General features: G+C 39.6%; 1 protein-coding gene across 2 annotated transcripts in view; it reads left to right on the top strand.

Annotated features, from left to right (window-relative positions):
• Positions 1-23,875, top strand: part of ZFAND6 (zinc finger AN1-type containing 6) — a 68,178-nt gene that overhangs the window by 2,179 nt on the left and 42,124 nt on the right. Inside the window, exon 1 of one of the 2 annotated variants that reach the window (XM_040642893.1) lies at positions 7,752-7,849. The exons of the other annotated variant lie outside the window; for it this stretch is intronic. The gene's annotated coding sequence lies outside the window, so the exon portion shown is untranslated. Of the gene's footprint in view, positions 1-7,751; positions 7,850-23,875 lie in introns of those variants that run through there. 2 annotated transcript variants of the gene reach the window in all.

Raw genomic sequence — 23,875 nt, 5'->3', positions numbered from 1 at the left:
GTGTGTAAGTAATGGGAGTTTATAGATAGCTTCAAATAACTTGTTTTTAAAGGTGCAGGAGTAGAGATGCTTTGTTGTTGTAACCAGCAGGGGTAGCTTACAGACACATATCAGGGTGCTTTTTTTGGTGGGGCTGTTTTATTTATCCTGCTTAAAAGTTTTTAAAAAGCCTCATTTTTATATTAAGGGCAATGTGTTTTTGGTGTTTTTCCCCCCACACTCTTGGAAGGAATAGAAAGTTACAAAGGTTAAATAACCATTGTTAAAGTTTTGGCAGGTATACCCCCAGTCTTTCTGTTTGTGTATATTCTAAACAATTGGAAGTGGGATTCTGAACAACACTAGGTTGCCCTTACCTTCAGAGCTTATCCCAAATATGATCCATCTCAACACTTTGTTGTACTGAGGGTGGTAATAGTAGTCATCTAACTGGTATCCCTGCTTCAGCTCTTGCTCTGCTGCAGTCTGCCTGCCGTTCCTATGCGGGAACAATCATTTAACACCCTCGAATGACTTTACTATACACAAACTAAAACTAAAACTTTTTATTCTGGCACCTGTACCCCAGACCAGCAATGTCCAATGAAAATATAATGGGAGCCACATAAGTAATTTGAAAATTTCTAATAGCCAGGGGTGCCTGGATGGCTCAATCAGTTAAGCATCTGACTCTTGATTTTGGCTCAGGTTATGATCTCGTGGTTGTGAGATTGAGCTCCATATAATGCTCCATGCTGAGCGAGAAGTCGGCTTGAGAGTTTCTCTCCCCCCTCCCCAGCTCTCAAATAAATAAATAAAATATTTAAAACTTTCTGATAGCCACATTAAGAAAAGGAAGAGAGAAACCGGTGAGATATATTTTACTTAACCCAAGATACTATGATTTCAGTAAATGATTAGCGTAAGGAATTATTAATGGGATATTTTACTTAACTTTTTTCAGACTTGTCTTCAAAATCCAATGTATATTTTCCACTTACAGTGCATCAGGGACTGGCCTTGTTTCAAGTGCCAAATAGCCAGCCACACATGACTTGTGGCTGTGAGTTGGATGGTGCCGTTCTAGACCATCCAGCCTTGCCAGCTTTCCCCCTGACTCATGCACCTCCAGCTATACTGGTCTTTTGGGGATTCTTGAGCATGCCACGCTTATTTCTTTAAAATTGTCGTGTTTTTCTGCCTGGCACATTCAATCGTATGTCTGCTCAAATGTCACTGCTTCGGAGATGCCTTCACAGACCAAGTTCCCTGACCTGTGATTCCGCTTCATTTCATTCTGGAATCTGCCATCCGAAGTGCTTCATTTGCTTGTTGTCTCTCACTTGACAGCAGAAGTGAAATCCACATACATAGGATTCTGTAAGGGTACATAGCATTTCATCTTCCTGTAATTAGTCACCTTCATGTGTGACTTGTTGCTTCATCCTTTTGTTACTGTTAGAGTGTGGTGAAGAGCTAAGTCTTTCTACATATTTCTCATTTATTTGGGATTCAGTCAGTCTTATAGTGACAGTGACTGAGTCAAAGCATATGAACATTTTTTTTTGTCTTTTTATAAATACTGTCAGATCTTTTTTAAAAATTTAACATAAAGTTGACCAAACCAGTAGAAAGTTTGACCGAAAATGTGAGAGAATACACATTTCCTCCATATCTTTGCCAAACCTTGAATATTTTCTATCCTGCCTTCCCTTTTCATAAGACTGATCATATATTTCTTAGATTAATTATGACGACGAGTGGAGAAATGGGTATTGTATTTCTAATTTGTCTTTTGCTCAGTTGGGGCAGTGTCCTATATTTGCAGTACCTTTTTTATTCTTTTATATATTTAGGATAGCAGTCTTTTGTCACATCCTGCAGATATTTTTCCTGGCTCTTTATTTGCTTAGGGTGTTGTTGTTGTTGTTGTTGTTGTTATTTGAAAGAGTATTTACCTTTTAAGAAATTTAGGTTAATACTTCCTTTCTATGGCTCCTACTTTACTTTCATATTTAATGGGTTCTCCTGCCCAGATAACTGTTTTCTTCTAGTTCTTTTACGGTTTCGTTTTCACATCTCTCTCTCTCTGTTCTGGGATTTGTTTTGACATCATACGTGAAGTGAAATAACTTTATTTTTCCTTAATAATCAGTTGTTTTAGTCCCATTAACAAAAATCTTGCTCTTGTTGCCTTGAAATAAAGCTACCTTTATTATATACTAAAGAATATGTATATATACTGGGTTCTTTTTTTTTTTAGATTTTATTTATTTATTTGACACAGAGAGACAGCCAGCGAGAGAGGGAGGGAACATAAGCAGGGGAGTGGGAGAGGAAGAAGCAGGCTCCCAGCAGAGGAGCCTGATGTGGGGCTGGATCCCATAACGCCGGGATCACGCCCTGAGCCGAAGGCAGATGCTCAACAACTGAGCCACCCAGGCGCCCCTATACTGGGTTCTTTTTAGCTTTTATTCAGTATTCATGATTTGATACTAGTACACATTGTTTTAGTAATTGGGAGTAATATGTTTTCATTTTGTTACTGTAAGTCTCCCTCCCTTTTCCTGGCCAAATTTTTGGCTGTCGCTTCTCGAGTTTTTTAGTTGATTCCTTAGGGTCTGCAGGTTGTTTTGGGGTTTTGAAATTTTAAATTAAAAAACTCTATTTCTACAGCCAATGTTTTATGTTGTATAATAAAAAATTTTAGTGCCATTATGTTCTGCTTTGCGTGTAGTTTTAGCTATGTTCTTTAAATGTTGACATGTAAAAATATCTGTATTTATTTACTTGTCCCTCATTGCTGCTGTTGCTCCTTGCTGCCTGGACTTTGTGCCCAGTGCTGAGGCTTCCATGGTGAACTCACAGGGCCTTTGCTTTCACTGAGTTCAGAGTCTGGGAAAGCTATGCTATTAACAAACCAAAGAATAAAGAGTTTTCAGATGTTGACAAAGGCTAGGAAGGAAAGAAATAATGGTGTGCCAATAGAGATTGGAACGTGCTAGGTGGATGTCCTGAGAATGTCTCTGTGAGGACTTAACATTTAAAAGCTTAATGGTGGAACCAAGGTTTGTTTGAGGAGTTGTCTTTAAGAGTTTCCTGGATCTGTCAGAACATTAAAAATAAACATAAAAATAATAATGCACACTGAATTTCTTTTGGAAAATTTTTTTTGTAAAAATTGCCTTATAAACAGTTTTGAGCCCGAAGCTTGTCCTATAGAAAATTTGGAACTGTGATTTTGAGTTCTAAGATCAAGAAAGAGCTGGGGGAAGTTTTTCAAGCAAAGGGAACTGCTAGCACAGAAAGGACAGAAGAGCTTGGCTTGATTTAGGATTTGACAGAAGAGTGGAAAGACTAGGGTTCACCGAGTGAGCAGTGTGGGTGCAGCAAGACTTCTTGGGAAGACTTACATTATTTCCAAGAGAGAGGGCTGCTTCCACTTTTCTGCCTTCCTACCCTGTTTGGATTCTGTGACCCAAATCAGTCTCCTACAAATAATTTAAGATGATTTCACCCCTTGGTACTTTCCTTCATTATTTCTACTGAATTTTCCAGTTTTTCTCCACTCAAGACCTTTGCATATGCTGTGCCCTTTTGCTTCATTGTGATTTCCTTGAAGAATCCTTCCTTAATGCTGGCAAAAGAGGTTAAGCCCTCTGTTGGCTGTATTTACTCATTTCATATTGAACATTTCTTCTGTAAACACTTGTAATAACTGCAATTCATTGAGTGTATGTGATTTGTTTTAGTGTCTGTTCCTTCTGCTAGAGCTGTTATTTGCAAGCTGGTAGAGAGCCACTTGTGGCTATTTAAATCCATTACAATTAAGTAATACTAAAAATTCTGTTCCTCAGTCATACTAGTACATGCCAGTTGCTCAGTAGCCACATATGGCTAATGGCTATTGTACTGGACAGCAGAGATATAAATTTAAGTAGCCACTGGCTGTTGAAATATCACAAGTCTGAATGATTTCATAAGCACGAAGTATGAACTGGATTTTTACTACAAAAAAAAAAAGAAAAATCTCAATTTAAAAATGATTACATATTGAAGTAACGCTATTTTATGTGAGTTGTGTTAAGTAAATACATTACTACAATTAATTTAACTATTTTAATGTTGTAATGTGGTTACAAGAACACTGAAAATTACCTGCTGTTCCCATGACATTGCTGTGGGACAACAGTGGTCTGACTCTAGACCCAAAGTCTCCACAGTGGGCGGGACAGTGTGCCAGGAGGTCCACAGCCCCTAGTGGTACCCAGCATGCAGTAGGTGTTCTGAACCTTTGATGAGTTCATAAAATTTTCTGTTAACTTTGAATGTTACTGTGTGGTCATCAGAGGATGTTACCTGTTCAGCTTCTGCTTTTCAAAAGTGTTCATTTTCTGTGACTATAATTTTTAAAAATTTTCCATTACTGTTGAAAAAAGCAGCTTTTTTTTGATAGCTATATAAAAATTAACTTTATTAAATAATTAGAGTGGATCATGTATTTTTTCATCTTTTGTTTATTTTTTTCTAGCTTAAGCTGCTAAGGAGAGAGGAGGGAACTTAGAGTCTGCTGATCTGTTTTCATCACTTTACTATGTCTCACAGTTTACTTAGATTGGCAGTGTTATGTTACTTGGCACATGGAAATTTATGGCTATTAAATCTTAATGAGTATTGGGAAAGATTTTTCCTTATACTTTGGTCTCGATATTGTGATTCCTGTTCCTTTTTAGTTTACATTTGTTGGTGACCTTGTTTATCCCTGTAGACTTAAAACAATTTATTGTCTTATAGAAAGATACCTCAGCTTGGTTTATGCTTTCCTATCTGTTTGTTTCCTTAATGTTTCCTTTGTGTTTAGTGTTTTGCTGATTGGGCCATTACCCTTCCCTCTTGCTCCCACTGCTCCCCTTGTGTTGTTTTCCCTTAATGAATTAGGGGGCAGCAGGAGTTGCAAACTCAAATACATGCTTCACTTTTGTAAGCAATGTGTGTTTGTCAGGGAAATATTTTTCTAAATTTGTTTTTCTCTATTATATAGGGATTTTGAGACCATATCTCCATCAATGTCAGCCTGAGCCTTTTATCGGTTATTGCATAAACCCACCTGTTAGCACCCAGGGATGATGCCAAGGATTAATTTCTGTTGTATGGGTGCGCCTGGGTGGCACAGCGGTTAAGCGTCTGCCTTTGGCTCAGGGCGTGATCCCGGCGTTCTGGGATCGAGCCCCACATCAGGCTCCTCTGCTATGAGCCTGCTTCTTCCTCTCCCACTCCCCCTGCTTGTGTTCCCTCTCTCGCTGTCTGTCTCTATAACAAAAAAGAAGAAAAAAAAATTTCTGTTGTATGAAGAATAGTTTGAGTTGTTCTCAGTCCTTTAAAATTCTGAGGAAGCTTTCACCCAGTTCTGTACCTACCAAAAGTTAATCCTAATAGTCTAGGTACTTACTCCTCATAGAGGGTCTTTTTAAAGTGAGATGAGACCAAGTTGTTCTGGCTTGTTATCTTCTACATTGTTAGTTGATAGTTTTGGGAAGGCTTCTGAGCTCCTCCCCCACCATGAATACACAGTAAGTCCTTAGAATACTTGATGTTCAAAAAGTGGTATTGTCACATGCAATCAGGGAGCCTTGGAACTTTTGCAGGCTTCTTGTTCCTATGAAGCAATATTGTTTTCAAATAATCTTGGTTGTGGTGTTGCTTTCTTTTTATTTATTTTTGCTGTTTTCTTCTGCTACTGATTTAGAAGTGAAATAAAATCCCCTTATTTTTAACCTGTGAACCACTTAAAATGATATTTATCACCATGAAGTTCTTTCAAGTAGGTCCTAGAGATCTTTGAACAATCTGGTATAACCACATCTGTTTTTCTTTTTTTGATTATAGGTTGAGAGTGATCCCAGTGTTATTTTAGTGTATGTAATATGCGTCTGTTTTATACAAATAATTAACTCTGAAGTGAAAAATTGATGTCAGAACAAAGGTTTTTTGGTTCTGTAACTGTCTACTAATTTTATGCTTTCCAATTTTAAGATTTAAATGTTTGCCATCTCTTTTTCTATAGTCCTGTCAAATTTTGGCCATCTTAAACCTCCCCCCCCCCAAGTTTTATGCTATAACTCGAATTATGTATTCTTTCTGTTATTTGCTCCCGTACCTCTTCTCCTTCCAGTGTTGTTTTGTGAGATTGTCCACACAGTGGGAAGAAAACCTGAACTTGACTCGTGAAGTACTGGGCATTCAGAGCAGTGAATCCTTGCAAAGCATCTTGGGACTAGGCCTCTGTGAATTGGCTCTTTCAATTTGTCCACTTAAAAGGCATAATAGATGATGCAGCTGTTTGGGCTTCTGCAGGGTATTACTCCATATTCATGTCTAGTTGCAATTATGTGAATTTTCAGTTTCATACAAGACTTCTCTTTGTATTCAAAACAAGTTTGTTGGCTTTGTGTTGTTCTAATATATGGATTTTCTTTCAGAGAAAATGCTTGCAAGATTTTGAACTTTCGAAAACTGTACATTTAATTTTAAAAATTTTTATATAACTTACTGAAGGTATTTTTGAGAAGAATCCACTTTAATTTGCATTACTTTTTTGGATTTATTTTTATAAATCAGTTAAAATTTTGGTAGAGGTGAAAATTAGACTTTACTGAATAAGTTAAATGCCATTTAGTCAAGTCAGGTAATGGTTAATGTCAGAGTAATAAATAGTTGATGGGCCAAGCTATTAAAACATAAGCAGGTCTAATTAAAATAAACATAGTAAAATACAGCAAACTTAGTAATGTACAAAGTCACTATTTAAAATCAGAGTGCTTGTGTGGGATGTCTTTTCTCCACAGGTGACATTTATTGTGGCTCAGTTTCTCAGAGGAGTCTCCCTGCCTTTGGCTGCACCCCGGGGTGCTCACACCCCCTGAAATTAATGAATGCTGAAGGAGGCTGCCAGATCGTGCCTACCCTTGTTTAAAAAGCAGCAGTAATTGAAAAATAAAACAACTACAATCATCCTGAACTTCACCCAGCTCATGCGCTCAGGGCAGGTTGCCTTTCCCTTTTGTAGATGTCCGCTTGCAGTGGCTGCGCGCTCAACGGAGGAAAGCACGTCAGACCTGTAGATGTTTGTGCACTTGTAAGTAGAAATCAGAGTTTGAGGGCCCCCAGTTTTTACCCTGCGATGATGCTGAGGACAGAGTAGCAGTAACTTAGATGGCGCAGAAAAGTGTTTTTTATTCAGTGTTTCAGGGCTATCTATTTTCCATGACTTAAATGATCCTATTTTTAAGTCTTAGAGAAAATACTGGTTTTGTTCAGTTTGGCAGAATTCTGCAGTGGATTTTCTGTTGCCACTTGAAAAATTGCAGACAACATGTGAACTCTGTTGAAAAGGGAGTGGGTCTTTACAGAGCTTCACTTTACCTTCCTGGCTGTGTAGAACCTAAAATGACGTAGGCTCAGAGCGTTGTGTTTTGAACGGTTGGTCCCAGAACTGCAGGTGAGCGCTGCGGCTGTCAGACTTCAGTCTCGGCGCCTCGCTGTGTGCGTCTTTACGCAGACAAAAGAGTGAGCAAACACTCTGCCCTGGGAAACCGAAAGACTGCCTACTGTCTCTTTAAGAAACCAGCTTATCAGGGGGTTTCGGCGGGTGCGACCTAACCTGCTAGCGAGGAAAAGTTCTTTAAAATAATGGATGTCAGCCGCGTCCAATCACAGCGACTAGCTTCCCGCGCGGGGCGGGGAGTGTCCCCGGCGGCCAGTAGACGTGCGGGGGGCGGGACTTGTCATTCAAGCTTGGTTGCGGTGGAGCAAAGCTTCAAGTGAAGTTAATCTGAGGGGAAGCAAACAGAAAATTGTGGAGGTTTTGGTGGTAGGATTTTTGTTCCGATCTTCTAATAACCCTTTATTTTACACTTTTGCTCCTTTATGCTTCTTTGTGTGCTAGGTTCTGTCATCGTGCTATTTTCTGATGCAAACCGAACATTAACGTTAAGCAGGGAAGCAGAACAAAAGGGCTGTTTGGACAGGAAATAGGTGTTGAGAGGATCAAACTTGACTTTGTTCGTCAAGATCTCTAGTTGAGAACCCGAGTGTGGTTAGAGGCGGCGGGGGCCGGGGTCCTCTCCAGCGACGGGCTTCCTCGCCGTCACACCTGGAGGGGGTCATGCCCCTGAACTCAGCGGGTTGTTCAGTACGTGGGAGGGCGGCGGGCGGCTGGGGCTCCAGGCGCGAGTGAGGTCAGGGGTCGGCGCCGCCGGGGCTTTCCCTCCCGCTCCTAGGACACTCCCTCCCCCCAGCTACAGTGTGCCCCGGACTCACCCCAGCACCCCCCCTACAGTGTGCCCCGGACTCACCCCCAGCACCTCCCTCAACTACAGCGTGCTCTGGACGGGGCAGCGGGCTGGCATCCTTAGTGTGCTACGGATTTGGTGTTTAGGAGCTTATTGACTTCATTCTGTGCAGCGCAAGGTAAAAGTGCTCGCTCCTTCATTCAGACTCCATCCGTTCCAGTCGTGGACCCGAGAAACACCCTCAACAGGAGCGGGGAATGGGTGCAGAGCTGTAGGTGGGCTGTCAACACTTTTTGAAAACTATCTCTGAATCTACTGACATTTCTTACTTACGAAGTATTTATAGTATGTTTCACTACCAGAGTGTTCTTTAGAGACTGTTTTTTTCATATTGTTGCTCTTTGATGTCCTAGAAGTGAGGGTGTAAGAGTTCGTCTGAATAATCGGCCCAGGTGCCTGCTAAGCATTTCAGGCGGTGTAGCTGTATTTGCTGTGCTACCCCTTCCAGTTCGTGCAGAGGTTTTTAAATGTATGTTTTTCCGTTCTGTTGCTTAAACAATACTATAATAATAGCAATAATAATAATAATATTGGGAAAAGTCACTGTATACCCGTAAGAACATCACTGTGTGGTGCTCTTATTTTTTTTCCCTCTTCTGTACCTTACCAAATTCTTGTGTTTTTCCCATAATTGTAAATAAGTGAAGTTTTATATTTTTCTTTCACTAAACTGTGTCATCTGTTAAAATTGTTCTAATTTTAGTTGTATAATTCTCTTAAGTTAGTAGGACCTTAATTGACCTAGTCTTGCCTGTGTCACATTTAGATTGTTCTAATTTTTCACCATTTTAAATAGCATTGCATTCAACAGACTTCTGTGTGTACATTTAAAAATATTTTTTCTTTTTTTCCCAAGATTTTTCTTCTGGAAAAATTCCCTGAGTGGGCTTACCTAGATCAAAGGATATGAGCGCTTCAGTAGCCAAATTGCTTTTTAGAAAGGTTATACCGGTTTATATTGCCACCAGCAGGATGCACTTCAAAATTTCTCTAATGGGTAGCCCCTTAAATCTTCTATTAAAGTGTGCCTCTGACGCTCTCTGATTGGGTGATTAGTTTTTGCCTAAACTAATAAACTGTTTTAAATCCCATTTTCCAAGATGTAGATGAATATGAAGTCATTTTCTGGACATTAAAACGAGCTGAAGGAAATTGGAAAAATTTTTACCTGCTTAAGTGAGCGATTATATCTTCATTGGGTATTTTACTTATTATACGTATTGGTGTCTGTAAGTACCGGGCTTAATGTTTTACATCAGCCTTGCTCTTCAGATCAGATTTTCTAGTACGTGCTTCTTCTAGTAAGCACGTATTGAAAGAAATATTTTCTTAGAAATCATCTGTCAGAAACGTTTTTAGAGAGGGGCTGCAGTAGTGTCAGTAAACATCACCTGCGTCTGAACAGTGTGGACAGCCTTTGTCACTGTGCATCTCTGGATTTTTTATATGGTAGAGAAACAGAATTAGTATGTGTAGGTCTACAGTTTAAAATGGTATATCAGCACCTTTCCAGTATTTCATAGGTTTTCAATTAAATGTGAGAAGATGACTGTGCACTCGCAGAGCAGTACTAGAGACTTGTTGTTTTTGTCTGTCTTTAAGAGAGCTCTTTGTTTGGCAATGACTGCTGATCATGGGGTCCTGACAGCTAGTGTGTTCAATGGGCTAGTCCGTAACTGCACAGGTTATGAACTTGTTAACTCATGAGCCAGAATAAACTTAAAAAGTTGCTTTAAAGCAAAATTCAAGACAATTGAAGATACTAATGTAATTGATGAACGGGAGGCAGTGGTAGATGGCAGGGGAAGCTCTGACTCACTGATGCAACAGTAGTTGAGCACAGCTGCAGTTTAATTTAACTTATTTTCTGTGAGTTTTTTCTTCAATTTCTGATAACATCAGGTCTCCAACTTCAAGAGCTAATGTTGTTTTGCTGGTCATTGTGTTTGTTTCAGGGGAAAGCTTTTTTAAATGTCTGTTTTGTTTGCCAACAGGTGAAGAGTTGAGTTTTCTAGACACTTGGGTCTTTCTTAACATTTGGAATGGAGGAGGAGGACTTAAAACTCATCAGTTGTAATTAGTGAAATAGTTACTATGAAACACATTTTCCACACATTTAAATTTTGTGGCTGTATCAGAACTTACACAGATAAATTCTTCATTCATGAGTAGGACAATTGTTTGGGTTTCACTTGAATATTTACAATTTGTGTTGGTGCTTAAATATTTATATCCCAATCTTTCCTTTGTTCTGAATTTGAGAAAATGTATTTAATTTTTTTTTTCAATCTTAACAGACTGGTCTTGTTGCTAAAATAGAGATGAAGATAATTGTAAATATAATGATTTTAACTACAGTCTTTTTTTCGGGTTTAGCTATGGATCACATTTGAAAGGGGGACCTGCTCTCCTGGGGCTCTGGGAATGCCAGCACTTAGAGCTTCTGTAATGTGAGGGTGTCTGCTGTGTCTACTGTACTACTCTCTGGTTGACAGCACCCGGGAGCAGCAGCCTTTCGGTATATAGGTTTTATTCAGAGTAGAAGCCAGTTCTCTAGAGGGAGAAGAAAATGCTTTAAATGAGCTAATATTGAGGCAAGGTAAGAATAGTGATAGCTCTGTTTTATTCATTAAGGATTAGAAAAAAGTGATCTAAGAGGGAATATTAAATCCATTCAGAGCTTCTATTAGTCTCCATTCAAGGGGAATACGGTGATTTTTTTTTCCTCTAATGACATAAGGTAAAACTTTAATGGTCAGTAAGTTGGCAAAACTGGAGAGAACCTAGAACCAATGGCTTAGTATTTACAAGGTCTCTTTGCTCTGTGTAATAGAGGAGGAACTTTACAGTTTAGCAGTGTTTTTCCTGTGTGGCTTCTTTATAAAAGGTAGGTAAATGTTTTAGGAAGTAATTTTTCTTGATAACTTTTAGGAAGTGCTTATTTATTAACTGATGTTTGGGAACCTGTTTGGCTTAAATCTAATTTATCGTGTTTGGATGTCATTAGAAAAAATAAACTTGAAACATTTTTTTTTTTGGTAAAAGGGAGCAGATCCATCTATCTCTCTTTATACCTTTTACATTTTCTCCCCAGTATAACCACCTTCCTCCCCCACCAACAGATTTTTGTTGAGTGTGTACTTGATTTCTCAGTAAAATTTAGCACTATTAACTACGTTTTCTTTCTTGCAACTCTTCCCATGAGTTTGATGATATTGCTTTGGCTTCTTCTTGTGATCTCTGTCCTTTGCAAGTGTTTCCTCTTTATAACCATAAAGTATTGAAATTTCATAGGATTTTGACCCTAACATTCTTCTCAGACTATCCTTCTTGGGTGATCTCCAGGACCACATCAACAGTTAACTGCCTCTACATAGTAATGGTTCTAAGATCTGTATCTTAAATCCAGATTTTTTGGTTTCACTTGAAACCCATGTTCATGCAGCTCACAAAGGTCTGTCTTCCATACCTATGTGAGACTCAGCAAAGCTCAATTTTAACTGCCTTTTGTATCCCTCCCAGCAGTACCCTACAACCCTTTCTTCCCTCCTGTCCCACAAAATGGGTGGTATGCAAAACCTGGGTTTTGTTCTGATTCTTCCTTCTTCTTCATACCCGTGAGCCTCAACTTCCTAACAATTTTATTTATTTATTTATTTATTTATTTTTAAAGATTTTACTTTTAAGTAGTCTCTACACCCAGTGTGGGGCTTGAACTCACAACCCTGAGATCAAGAGTCACACACCCCATGGACTGAGCCAGACATCTGTCCCTCCTTTTTTTTTCTTTTTAAAGATTTTATTTATTTATTTGACAGAGAGAGACAGCCAGCGAGAGAGGGAACACAAGCAGGGGGAGTGGGAGAGGAAGAAGCAGGCTCCTAGCGGAGGAGCCTGATGTGGGACTCGATCCCAGAACGCCGGGATCACGCCCTGAGCCGAAGGCAGACGCTTAGACTGCGCCACTCAGGCGCCCCTGAATTGGCAATTCCGAGTCTTTTGCCTCTCCATATAAACTTGAGAATCAGTTTGTTGATATCCACAAAATAACTTTATGGAATTTTGATTGGGATTTCATTGCATCCGTAGATTAATTTTGGAAGAACTGACATCTGGACAATATTGAGTCTGCCTACGGGTAAACATAGAATATCTCTCCATTTATTTAGTTCTTCGATTTTGTTCATCAGAGTTTTGTAGTTTTCTTCATATGGATTATATGCATATTTTGTTAGATTTATACTACCTAGGTATTTCATTTTTGGATGGTAATGTAAATGGTATTATGTTTTTAATTTCAAATTCATTGCTGATGGATAAGATAGCAGTTGACTTTTATATATTAACCTTATATCCTACAACTTTGCTATATCCACTTATTAGTTCCATGAGGGTTTTTTGTTGTTGTTGATTCAGATTTTCTGCGTATGTGATCATGTTATCCGTGAACAAAGACAATTTAATTTCCTCCTTTGTAATCTGTATACTTTCTGTTTTCTTTTCTTGTCTTACTGCATTAGCTAGTACTTTCAGTACTGTGTTGAAAAGATGGTACATATTTGCCTTGTTTCTGATCTTTGTGGGGAAGCTTCAAGTTTCTCACCATCATGTATGATGCCACCCGTAGGAATTTTGTAGATATTCTTTATCAACTTGAGGAAGTTTCCCTTTGTTCCCATACTAACTTTTCAAGTCCTCACAACAGTTATTATGAGTTGAGTGTTGTTGTCTGTGTTTCACAGAAGATGATACTGAGGCATAGAGAGTTTAGGCCACTTAACCAAAGTCAAACAGCTGGTTAAGTGATAGAGCCTCTGTTCAGTTGTCAAGTCTGACACCAGTACATGATCTTGCCATTCAGATTTGCTTGGAGAAGAAAAGATATTCAAGGTGGGGAGACTGCCAGGATTGTTTGGGAAGCTCCATGGTAATCTGAGTAATTTTAATAATCTTCCCGAACTTTGGGATTGTGATCTCAAGGCCACTTTCAGATGACTTCCTGCAAGAGGTAAAAAGGAGTACTCCTTATCCCAGTAACTGTCAGACGGTGGAATTGGTGGAGTTCCAGCTCTCTAGGGTCTTTGTGAGGATGGGACCGTGCCTTCTCCCGACCTTCTGCTGAGTTCATGTCTTCTGGGTCTTTGATTTCCCCTGAGCTCAAACTCAGAATTTTTTTGTAGTGATTTATTAATCAGTCTCTGTCTTTACCTTCCTTAATTTTCTTTTACAAAAATTTCTGATGTGGATATGGTACAGGTAAAAATGGTGTACTGAGCACTGTGCTTTCTTCTTTATATTCATTATTTTTAACCTTCTAGCCCTGTGAGTTGGTGGTGGTGGTACCCACATGGATAAATATTCCACAGATTTCTTTAGCACCTACTAGGTGCTATGCCAGGAACTTATGATATCTTGGGGAAACATAATCAGAGGATTAAAGTGTTTTGTGATATAAGGAAAAAAGACATCAGGTTTTAACAGGAGCAGAGAATGAGAGAAGACTTTATAGAGGCAGAAGGACTCATACTAAGATTAAGAAGATACTAAAAGCTAACCAGAGTAAATAAAAGGGATGGGATAGGGTAGGCCTTGTAGCTGGAGAACAAAACATGTGCAAGATAAAGATTAACAGCATAGAAGCTGAGAGCTTCAAGACCCCCATGAGGCAGAATGACAGGAGACTGAGGCTGGATAGGCTGGCCAGAGGAGCCTGTTCTCTTAGTGATGGAGAGCCATTGGATTATTGATCTGGGGAGTGGTCTGATCGTGTATATTTTCTTGAGTATTTACTTTGACAATAAAGTATTTTAATATTTTATTCAATACTCTTTTAATAAAGTAGGGGTTCAAGGTTACACAGCTAGTAGGAGTCAACTGCAATTTGAATTGAGGTCACTCTGCCTCTCTTTAAATCTGTTTAAGCCTAGACCATCTAAGATACTTAGTGTTCAGGTTCATTGGTTAGTAACGTAGGCAGGGGAGTTTAGTAAGAGTACACAGGTAGTTACTGGAAATCATTAGTTCAGAAGACACGAGATTAGGTGGGACTTATCATGAGATCTGTCTAATGATTGAGGCATGACTGGCCAAGAAGTGGGAAGATGTGGGCTTAAACCAGGTATAATTGCATAAAAGGGTGGGATGTGAAATATCAAAGACCTGACTACTAACTTGCATTTGAAAGAGAGGTCAGAATTGATTAGAGTTATTAAGCCAAGTTGGCAAAGCACATGATAGTTCCCTTGAAAGAAATTATTATGTTAAGCAAAGGTATTTTTTGAAACTAGTTACTGAGCCCTGTTGAATTTTGAAGTAAATTGTTGAGGGGTTTTGACACTATTAGCCCGCAGACATGGCTCTCTATTAGACTCTGGGAACAGAGATAAATGAGACATGCTGGCCCAGCACCTGAGGGCTACATCACGATCCCCTTGCATCCTTGAGCCTCAGAATGCCTCCTAAGCTACAGCCTAAACGTGGCGAAGAATTTTGAGGTCAGTTCATTCCTGCCATGCCTGTTTTATTCCCATGCCCTGTGCACTGTGCTCTCCTTTGTGCTCTACAGCTCTTTTCTAGAGGGAACAAGGTCTTGAACTTCACAGAATATTTCTTTGTCGCCTGCCCCAAACTCCAGCTTTGCTCTTGCCAGAGGCCACTACTCTTCTGTAGTTCTCGCAGCTGGTGGCTGCTGATGCCATACTCTACACCAAGAGGTTAAAAGAAGCGTGAGGTCTGTGTTTTCTAGCTCCCTTTGTTGTTTGCAGACCATCACTCTTCCTGGCAAAAACCCGGTGATCTTTCCGTCATACCTCCTTTCCTGTTCTTTACCTTCTCTACATCATTCTCATGTTTACAGGATTTGGCACCTGGTTTAAGTTCTGCTCTAACCCATTCAGCCGTCCAAGTGACTTCCCACTTCTGTGAGTGTGGGGATTTGGGTTTAGCTATTCCTCAGAGCCTAGAACAGGGGCTGGCACATAGGAAATGCTTAATTCTTATTGAATAAATAAATTTTTAAAACTCCCTTGGCTTGTGTATCCACAGAGCTTTAGCAACCCATGCCAAAGACCAAGCCTTACACCTTATTGCTTGAGGCATCTCCACCTCTGAAATTGTTTTCCAGTTGTGGAAGTGGAATACATGTTAATTATTAAAAATTTAGAAAATGGATTGACCAAAAAAAATTCACTCAGAATCTAGGGGATGTTTTACCTTTATATCTTTCTAAGCTTTTATTTCCTATGCACATGCAAATGTATTTTTAATTTTTTGAGGAATCACAGTTTCGTATTTTGAAATCTTTCCATGTAATTATTCTTTATTCGCTTAAAACACGAATGCCTGCTGTGTGGCATTGCTGACGGGATAACGTTAGCGGACACGGGCCCCGCTGCGGCAGAGCTGCTGGCGAGAAGCCGGTGGGTGAGGACGTCGTGGCTGATGGCCACGCGGGGCTCTGTCACGGGAAGTACCAGAGTTTGGTCAACCACCCTGTATTCTTTTTACTTTGGGACCGATTTTTTTATTGTTAGAAACAGTGCTGTCATGATGATGTTCTTAGGGTAAATTTAAAGAAGAGGAATTCTGGGTCGAAGACTACATTTTAGTCTTTTAAACTTGTTCTAGAGAACAGTGGTACTACTTTATATTCTCACCAAAAGGATGGGCTAGTTTGTGTAAAAGCTAGTTTATCTGTACCCACACAAGAAAAGTATGTTAGTTTCTTTAATGATTCTAATTTACATGCCGCAGAATTCACCCATTTAGTAAGTGTTCAATTCAGTAATTTTAAATAAATTCACAAAGTCATGTAATTACTACCACACTCCACTTAAACATTTCCATCACCCCGAAAAGATTCCTCAAGCCTGTTTGTAAACAAGTCCCATTCCCAACCCCTCCTGGGCAACCAGTATATCTGCTCTCTGTCCCTGTAGATTTGTTCTTTCTCAACATGTAAATGGAATTACATATTTTAATGTGGTCTTTCGAGCTTGACTTCTGTCACCAGCATGTCTTTATGTGCATCCAGGTTTCAACATCTGTCATTAGCTTGGTCCTTTTTTCTTTTATCTTTGATCTTTTTGGTTTTTATTGCAGTAAAACACATATAAAAATATACCATTTAAATCATTTTTAAGTGTATAGTGGATTGGCATTAAATGCATGTCCACTGATGTGCAGCCATCACTGCTGTCCATCTCCAGAACTTTTCTCATCGTTATTAAACAATAACTCCCCATCCCTGCTGCCCAGTAATTACTATTTTACTTTGTGTCTCTGTGAATTTGACTATTTGAAGTTCTTTTTTTTGTTTGTTTTTTGTCTGTTTGTTTTTTAACTAAGCTCTATGCCCAATGTTGGGCATGACCCCAAGATTAAGAGTCACATGCTCTGCTGACTGAGCCAGCCAAGGTGCTCCTGAAGTTCTTTGTGTAAGTGGAATCATACAGAATTTGTCCTTTTGTATCTGGCTTATTTCACTTAGCATGAGATTTTCAAGGTTCATTCATCTTGTGGCACATACGAGAATTTCACTCCTACTAAAGACTGTATAATATTCCCTTGTGAGTATATATATCCCATTCTGTTGAACCATTCATCTGTCTGCAGACATGCGGGGTGTTGTGAGTAATGCTGCTGTAAACTCTGGGAGGCAAATAATCGTTCCAGTTCCTGCTTTCACATCTTTTGGTTATATACCCAGGAGTGGAGTTGCTGGATCATGTGGTAATTCTACATTTAACTTTCTGAGGAACTGCCAAACTTGTCATAGAAGCTATACTGTTTTACATTGCCACACCAGTGCACAAGAGTTCCAGCTTCTCCATGTCCTCACCAACACTCCTCTGTCTTTTTGAAAATAGCTATCCCGATGGTATGACGTATCTCATTATGGTTGTGATTTGCATTTTCTAATGATTAGTGATGTTGAGCATCTTTTCCTGTGCTTATTGGTCATATGTTGGTATGTCGTCTTTGGGGATATGTCTGTCCAATTTCTTTGCCCGTGTTTGGGTTGGGTTGGATTTTTTGTTGTTGAGTTGTAGGAGTTCTTTATATTTTCTGCATATTAATTCCTTATCCGACAGTAGCACTTGCACATGTTTTCTCCCATTCTGTGAGTTGCTGTTTTACTCTGTTGATTGTGTCTTTTGATGGACAATATTTTTAGTTTTGATAATGTCCAAATCATCTATTATTGTTACCTGTGTTTTCAGTGTCATATCTAAGAAATTATTGCCAAATCCAGCGTCCAGTCTTTCGCCCTATGTTTTCTTCTGGGAGTTTTATAGTTTGTATGTCTAGGTCCTTGATCCATTTTCAGTTGATTTTTGTACATGGTATAGAGTAAGGGTCAAACTTCATTCCTTTGCATGTGGAGATCCAGTTTTCCCACCACTGGTTCTTGAAAAGACTCCCCTTCCCCTCATTGGGTGGTCTTGGCTTGTCCCTTTTTATTGCTGGTTAGTATTCCTTGTGTCGATGTAGACCACGTGTTACTGCTCCGTTTACCAGCGAGTGGACATTGGGTTGTTTCCAGCTTTCGGCTAGTCTGAATGCCGCTGTGAACGTGTATGTGTGATTTTTTGGGTGGCATACATTTTTGTTTCTCTTGCATAGACACCCAGAAGTGGAATTACTAGATCATATGATAACTGCAAGTTTAATTTTGTAAGAAATGGCAAACTGTTTTCCTAAGTTCCTGCAATCATTTATGTTCCCAGCAGCAGAGCGTGAGAACTTGAATTTCACTCTCACCAACACTTGGTGTGGTCGGTTTTCGTAAGCGTAGCTACTCTGGTAGATACGAAGTGGTATCTCATGGGGCTGGGGGGGCGAATTTATACTTCTCAGACAGCTGCAGACACCTCTAACATGGAATGCTAGTATGGGTCTTCTGCCTGGAGCCTCCTGTCGTTCCAGCTTTCCTCCTTTTCCCACCACTTAGTCTGAAGCTTTATCAACCCCCAGTCTCTTGTTTCCTCCTCCTTTCCAGCTGCAAGTCCCTCTTCAGTCACTTTCTTAGTTTCTAATCTTGGACTGGGTCAACCATTTATATACTCTGCTTCTAAACCTAAGCAGTTAATGCTACCAGAGCAGATCACATACTTTTATATTTTGATACTGCTGTGAGTTTTTCTATAACTTTTTATTTTGATTTAATTTCAAACTTAACATAGAAGTTGGATGAATAGTTCAAGGAACTCCTACTTCTTTTTCCCAGATTCTCAGTTGTTATGCTTTGTCCCATTTGTTTATCATATTCCTTTTCCTGTCTGTTTTTCTTTCTATATGTATATGTGTATATGTAAATCTGTGCGTATTTTTTTTTGACTCATTGGGTAAGCTGGAAGCTTACTCAGGTTGCATAGCTGTAAGTGGTAAAGCAGGAATTTGAATCCAGATCATCGTGTGTGTGTGTGTGTGTGTGTGTGTGTGTGTGTGTGTGTGTGTGTGTGTGTGTGTAGTATCTGGCACATACTTTGGTGCTCAGGAAATGCCTCTTGAATTGACCAGAGAGCGCAATTCACCCGTCAGAGTCTGTATCTCATCTCTTCTTGGGGTTTCGACATGTCTAGGTACTTGGGATTTGGAGTCAGACTCCCTGGGTTCAGATCCTTGCTTTCCCGCCTACTAGCGGTTTGACTTGAGCAGCTTCAGTTTCCTCGTCTCTGGAATGGAGGAGGTAAGAGTTCCTACTTGTAAGGGATATTGTGAAGATCAGAGGAGACAGGACAGGGAAAGCATTTATCATGGACCCTCTCACTTCCGTTTGTGGCTCCTCGCGTTCTTCTGACATAGCTGCTAGCTTCTCTTCGTTCACCCTGCCCCACCGTCACTCCGTGATCTTTTTACTGGCAGAGTTGATGAGATAGCCAATATCCAGTTAGCAGACAGCTCTGGAGAAAGGTCTGAGCTAGAGTCCTATTTGGGAAACACTTGCTCTAAGCTCCTAGTCAGAGCTGGGAGACTGAAGCTTCGTTCATAAAGAGACAGATACCAGGTGTGGGGATTTTGAGATCTGGTTCCAGGAGCCATGGCACTGTTGAAGCACATGAAACTGGCGTCCCAGTTTTTGAATATTTTTAATTGCCCTTCTAAACCTCTGGAATGTTTCAGAAATACCAACTTTTTAGGGCCCATAAAATACAGGGTCACACGTTTGGAAGGAGTACAGAAATTTGAGGTAGCCTGACATGTCTGCCCCTGTCCTGCACTCCTCTCAAAGGTACATGTTTTCCAACAAACTTCTATCTTGTTGTTAGATCTCACATCCTAGGTTTTTCTTCAGAAGGTAAGGTCTCTGTGGGCGTGACCCCATTGGGCAAGTAGGAGGAAGAGAAAGTCATCAAAGCAAATACATCCAAGTATAGGAGTTCGTTGGTCTTGTCTTTTTAGTCAGTAGAATGTGTATAGTAACCTCTGAGGTGACTGGGGTTTTTTTTTTAACAGTGAAGAGGGTGCATGTGAAACTAGAAGCTGTGTGGAGGGTAAGGGGGAGCAACACAGGCATCTCTGAGGAATTTGCATGTTAGTTGCTGGTCTGTGTGTGACTGAACTCCAAGCCGTACTTTAGTCTTCTAATAATTTAGATAGTTTTCTCAGAATAATTAAATATCTCTTTGAAGGAAATGGTTATCAGCACCTCTTGTCTAATTGTTTTCACCAAATGGGTTTCATTTAGGTAAAATTTTTAATGTTACTTTGCTGTCTTAATTTCTTAGGAAAATCAAGAGTGAAATATTTTAAAGAAAAACAGCACCGAGGGTTGCTGATTTCTCATCAGTACCCTTAGTTTGTTCTTCAGCGTCTCTACTAAGAAACACATCCCAACTTTCCGTAGTGTTTAATGCCTCACTGTGACCATTACTGTTAACAGATGATAACATTCTTGGATGTGAAATTGTGCTCTGTGCTGATACAGAAAGCTTATTTCTCAAGTTAAGACCAAATTATTTACAGTGATAATTCAGTGGACAAATTGGAATAGAAGCTGTTTTGTATTTTCAGGACACCCTAATTCTTAAAATGGGAAAGCTGCATAACTCAGAATTGTGTTCAGCTTGCTGGTTGTGGTCATTAGATTGCAAATGTATGATACATCTTAAGACAACAAAAAGTACATATGAGTAACTTAAGGAAGACAAACATATTTCTTCCTAACCAGAAATCTTGTGTGTTACATGAATCTTAGTAACCGTCAGGTTTTTAGCAGAGGGAAAGGAAGCTGACTGTTAGATAGGAAGAGGTGGAATTTTTATTGTACTCCCAGTAAAATATTTTGTGTATTGCTGTCCTTTGTTAGGCGTAGTTTCTTCAACAGTTAAGAGACAACGAAGTCTTTAGTAATGTCCAAAGTACAGAGCCGGCAGCCAGTGAGATAACCGTGCCCCAGAGCTTCTGTACAGTGGGAGCCACAGCTGAGCGTTCTAAATAATCCTAATCCCAGCAGATCTATTTCATAATTTACATTTGCCTAATCAGAATATCTGCTCTGAATGACATTTCATCCTTTTGCTGAATATCTTCATTGCATTGTAGTTGGCTCTAGAACTCTAGAAAAAGCAGGGAAAGAAGCCACATTAACTATAGACATTCTCATTCTCTGCAAAATGTGAGCATCTTGGAATAATACAGGCACAGTAGAGGTACTGTAGCTTTGTTCTGTGAAGTCAAGCACTTGCGTGCCGGTTGCATGTGTTACCTATTCTGTGAAAAAAGGATGAAATGCGGAAAAAGCTTAAATTCTCAGTTGTCTCTGAAAAATAGCCCTCTCAGTGAAGAAGGGCTTGTCTTAGCATGTGAGGGTGGTGTTGACCATGTTCTCTTGTTGATTGGTGCGCACCCTCAAAATAATCGAGGCAGAGAGAGAGTGGAGCCAGGGATTCTGACTCTCCAAATTTGTGTTTCTTTTCCCCCAGGTGCCACAGTGTTTCCACTGTATGTGACAGTTCTGAGGAGTGAGGTCAGCGAGGACTGGTTTTGTCACTTAGATTATATAAATAAAGATGAGCCAAGTGTGCATCTCCAAAATTTTGAGAAGTGTGTATCACATACGTGCTTTAAATGTGTGAAGTGCTGAAAAGTATAATTCCTTAAAGAAAATTTTGAAAAGGTGAGGTGCTTAATTGAGTGCTTGCTGCAAGGAGGCTTTCAAAAAGTAGTGGTTTTTCGATCCTTTTAGTTACATGCACTGTTTTGCCTTTGCTTGCAATTTGAGCTCTTCTGTGTAGGAGTGGGATTGGTGAGCAGAGGGGAGATCTAAATTTTCTTGATACAAATTTTTGTTTTTCTAACAACTTCCAGGTTTCTCCCCCGGGGCAAATGGCTTATGTTGTATTGATCCCGTTGCTTTTGGCCAGTTGGCTTTTCCTCCCTCCAGTAACTCATCTGCCAGGCCTTCACTCACTCACTGTGGTCGTAAATGGATTGTGGTTCAGGGTGACAGTGTTCTCCTGTTTCATTGAAGACAGAGTTTGTATTCCTGTCTCTTGTCTTCTTGATACTGCATGAGTAGGAGAGAACTGTTTTATTCTGTAATCCTGAAATTGGAGGTGCCTGTGCTCATCTCCTGCTCAGTCACAGCACCTTTCCAGCACTTCAGAGGAAAGCCTCTAAAATGGCCCATCATCACCCTGCAAGCAGAGTATTGTTTTAGTTCAGGACATACCATCTTGAAAAATTCCTCCTGTACTTGAACCCCCATCTCCCCAAAGTTTTACTAAAAATTTTGCCCCAAATTCTGATTAGCAGATGTCTGCCAATACCATTCTTATGATAGTTAGCATGTCTGTTACTGAAGGATGGAGAGGTAAAATCACTTGTTCCCTGCCAGCTACTGTGGTTACTTACAGACCATGTTTGCTTATGTCCAGTCAACGGAAGGCACTTCCTTAAATTTTAAATAGTGGTTCTCTAGAGTTTATAGTGGGAAACCATTGTTTTTTGACAGATTACTTTTGAGATGCATCTTTTGACCTAATTTTAGTTGACCAAAATTATCCTAAAGTTACCAGCTTTACAGTGGTTTGAAACCCATTTTCATTTCAGCTACAAATATGTATTTGCTGTGTTCTGTGCTAAAATAATACTTCCCAGGGTGTATCTAAAGTAGTGGTTCTCAAAATTGAATCTAAGAATCTCTTGGAAGCTTGTTAGAGTGCTAATGCTTGGTCTCAAGTCTCCAGAAACTGATTGAGTAGGTGTGGGCTAGGACCTACGAATTTGTGATTTTCTGATGTTGTTAATCCATGTATTTGAGAAACACTAATGTAAAGGTTATATAGGGAAATCCATGTTTAGAGATCAGTTCAGGAGAACTCTTTTTAAACCTGCTTTTCTCTTGAAATTTTGAATCGTACTCTCCTTGGTCTTTGCTTTTGGCTGACTTAAAGCCAGGTCATTGGGACTTTTAACTTCCTAGCAATATACTGAGGCCAGAGCTGGAGCCAGTTGGACTTTTTAAGATTTAAGACCAAGGAGCTATTACAGGACCCATTGTTGAAGTAGGAAGTTTTCAGCTGAATGCTAAACGGCTTCAGACTATGGTGCTGAGCAGTTTATTTTGTGTTTTATAACCACACCTCGAAACAGAAAAGTCTGATCTTGGAATGACTGATTCAGGCCTGCTTAACAATTTTAAGTCAGGGATCACTAATATAGGAACTGAAAGTTATCAAGATGATCTCTGTGTGATGTGGAAACCACTATCAGTGCAGATTCTGGGGTCTACTCCTCTTAAATAGGTCTGAAGCTAATACGCTTCTGCTTTTGTTCAACTTTTGTTTCTAGTTAAGGGAGACTTGAAAATTAGTCAAGTTACTGGCACGTCCTTTAGCAGTAGAGGTGGTGAAGAGTATACATGTAGGTATTTTAATGAAGTGAAAAAGAGACTACCACATGGGTTATACTTGTATACGGTGACCCGTGGGTGTTGAATTCCTGAAGAGAATGGAGATAAATTAGAAAGCCTTGAACACACAGACTCCTCATCTGGCGGACTAGTTTTAGATTGCTATAGATTAATCTACTGACTATTTAATGGCCTGGAAGGAGGAAAGTTGCTAATTTAAATCAGATTGGTGTGTTCTACATTGCATTCCCTGATTGAGCCTAAACATTAAAATGAAAAAGACTGGTAATTTGGTTTTTACCTGGAGATTGAATTTCCTCTGGTTGGTCTGTAAGAGGCTGAGGGTTTGTTTTTGTGGTGTGGATAAATGCAAGTCACGTGTTAACCCATTATATAAACATTTGAGTGCCTGGAATACCTGTTTAATGCACATGTGTCAGGTATTAGAAGTACAGTGGTGAGCAAGACAGATGGCTTCTAACATTTAGTGTTACCGGATTGTAATGGGGCGAATTAAAGTGGTTTAACTTTGATTAGGAAAGTGACTTATGTATTATCATGTGCTGTGTTTCTCAGCAGTGCTGTTTTTGCATTTACTTTTCTCCATATATTTCTTTCACTTGCAACAGATAGTATTTATATGCACGGTAATTGTTAACTGGGATTAATGAAAAGATTTGTAGGGAAA

Source organism: Ursus maritimus, unplaced genomic scaffold, assembly GCF_017311325.1.
Source record: "Ursus maritimus isolate PB19 unplaced genomic scaffold, ASM1731132v1 scaffold_27, whole genome shotgun sequence".
NCBI lineage: Eukaryota > Metazoa > Chordata > Mammalia > Carnivora > Ursidae > Ursus > Ursus maritimus.
Note: the sequence above shows the minus strand (reverse complement) of the source record. Positions and strands in the feature narration are given on the sequence as shown.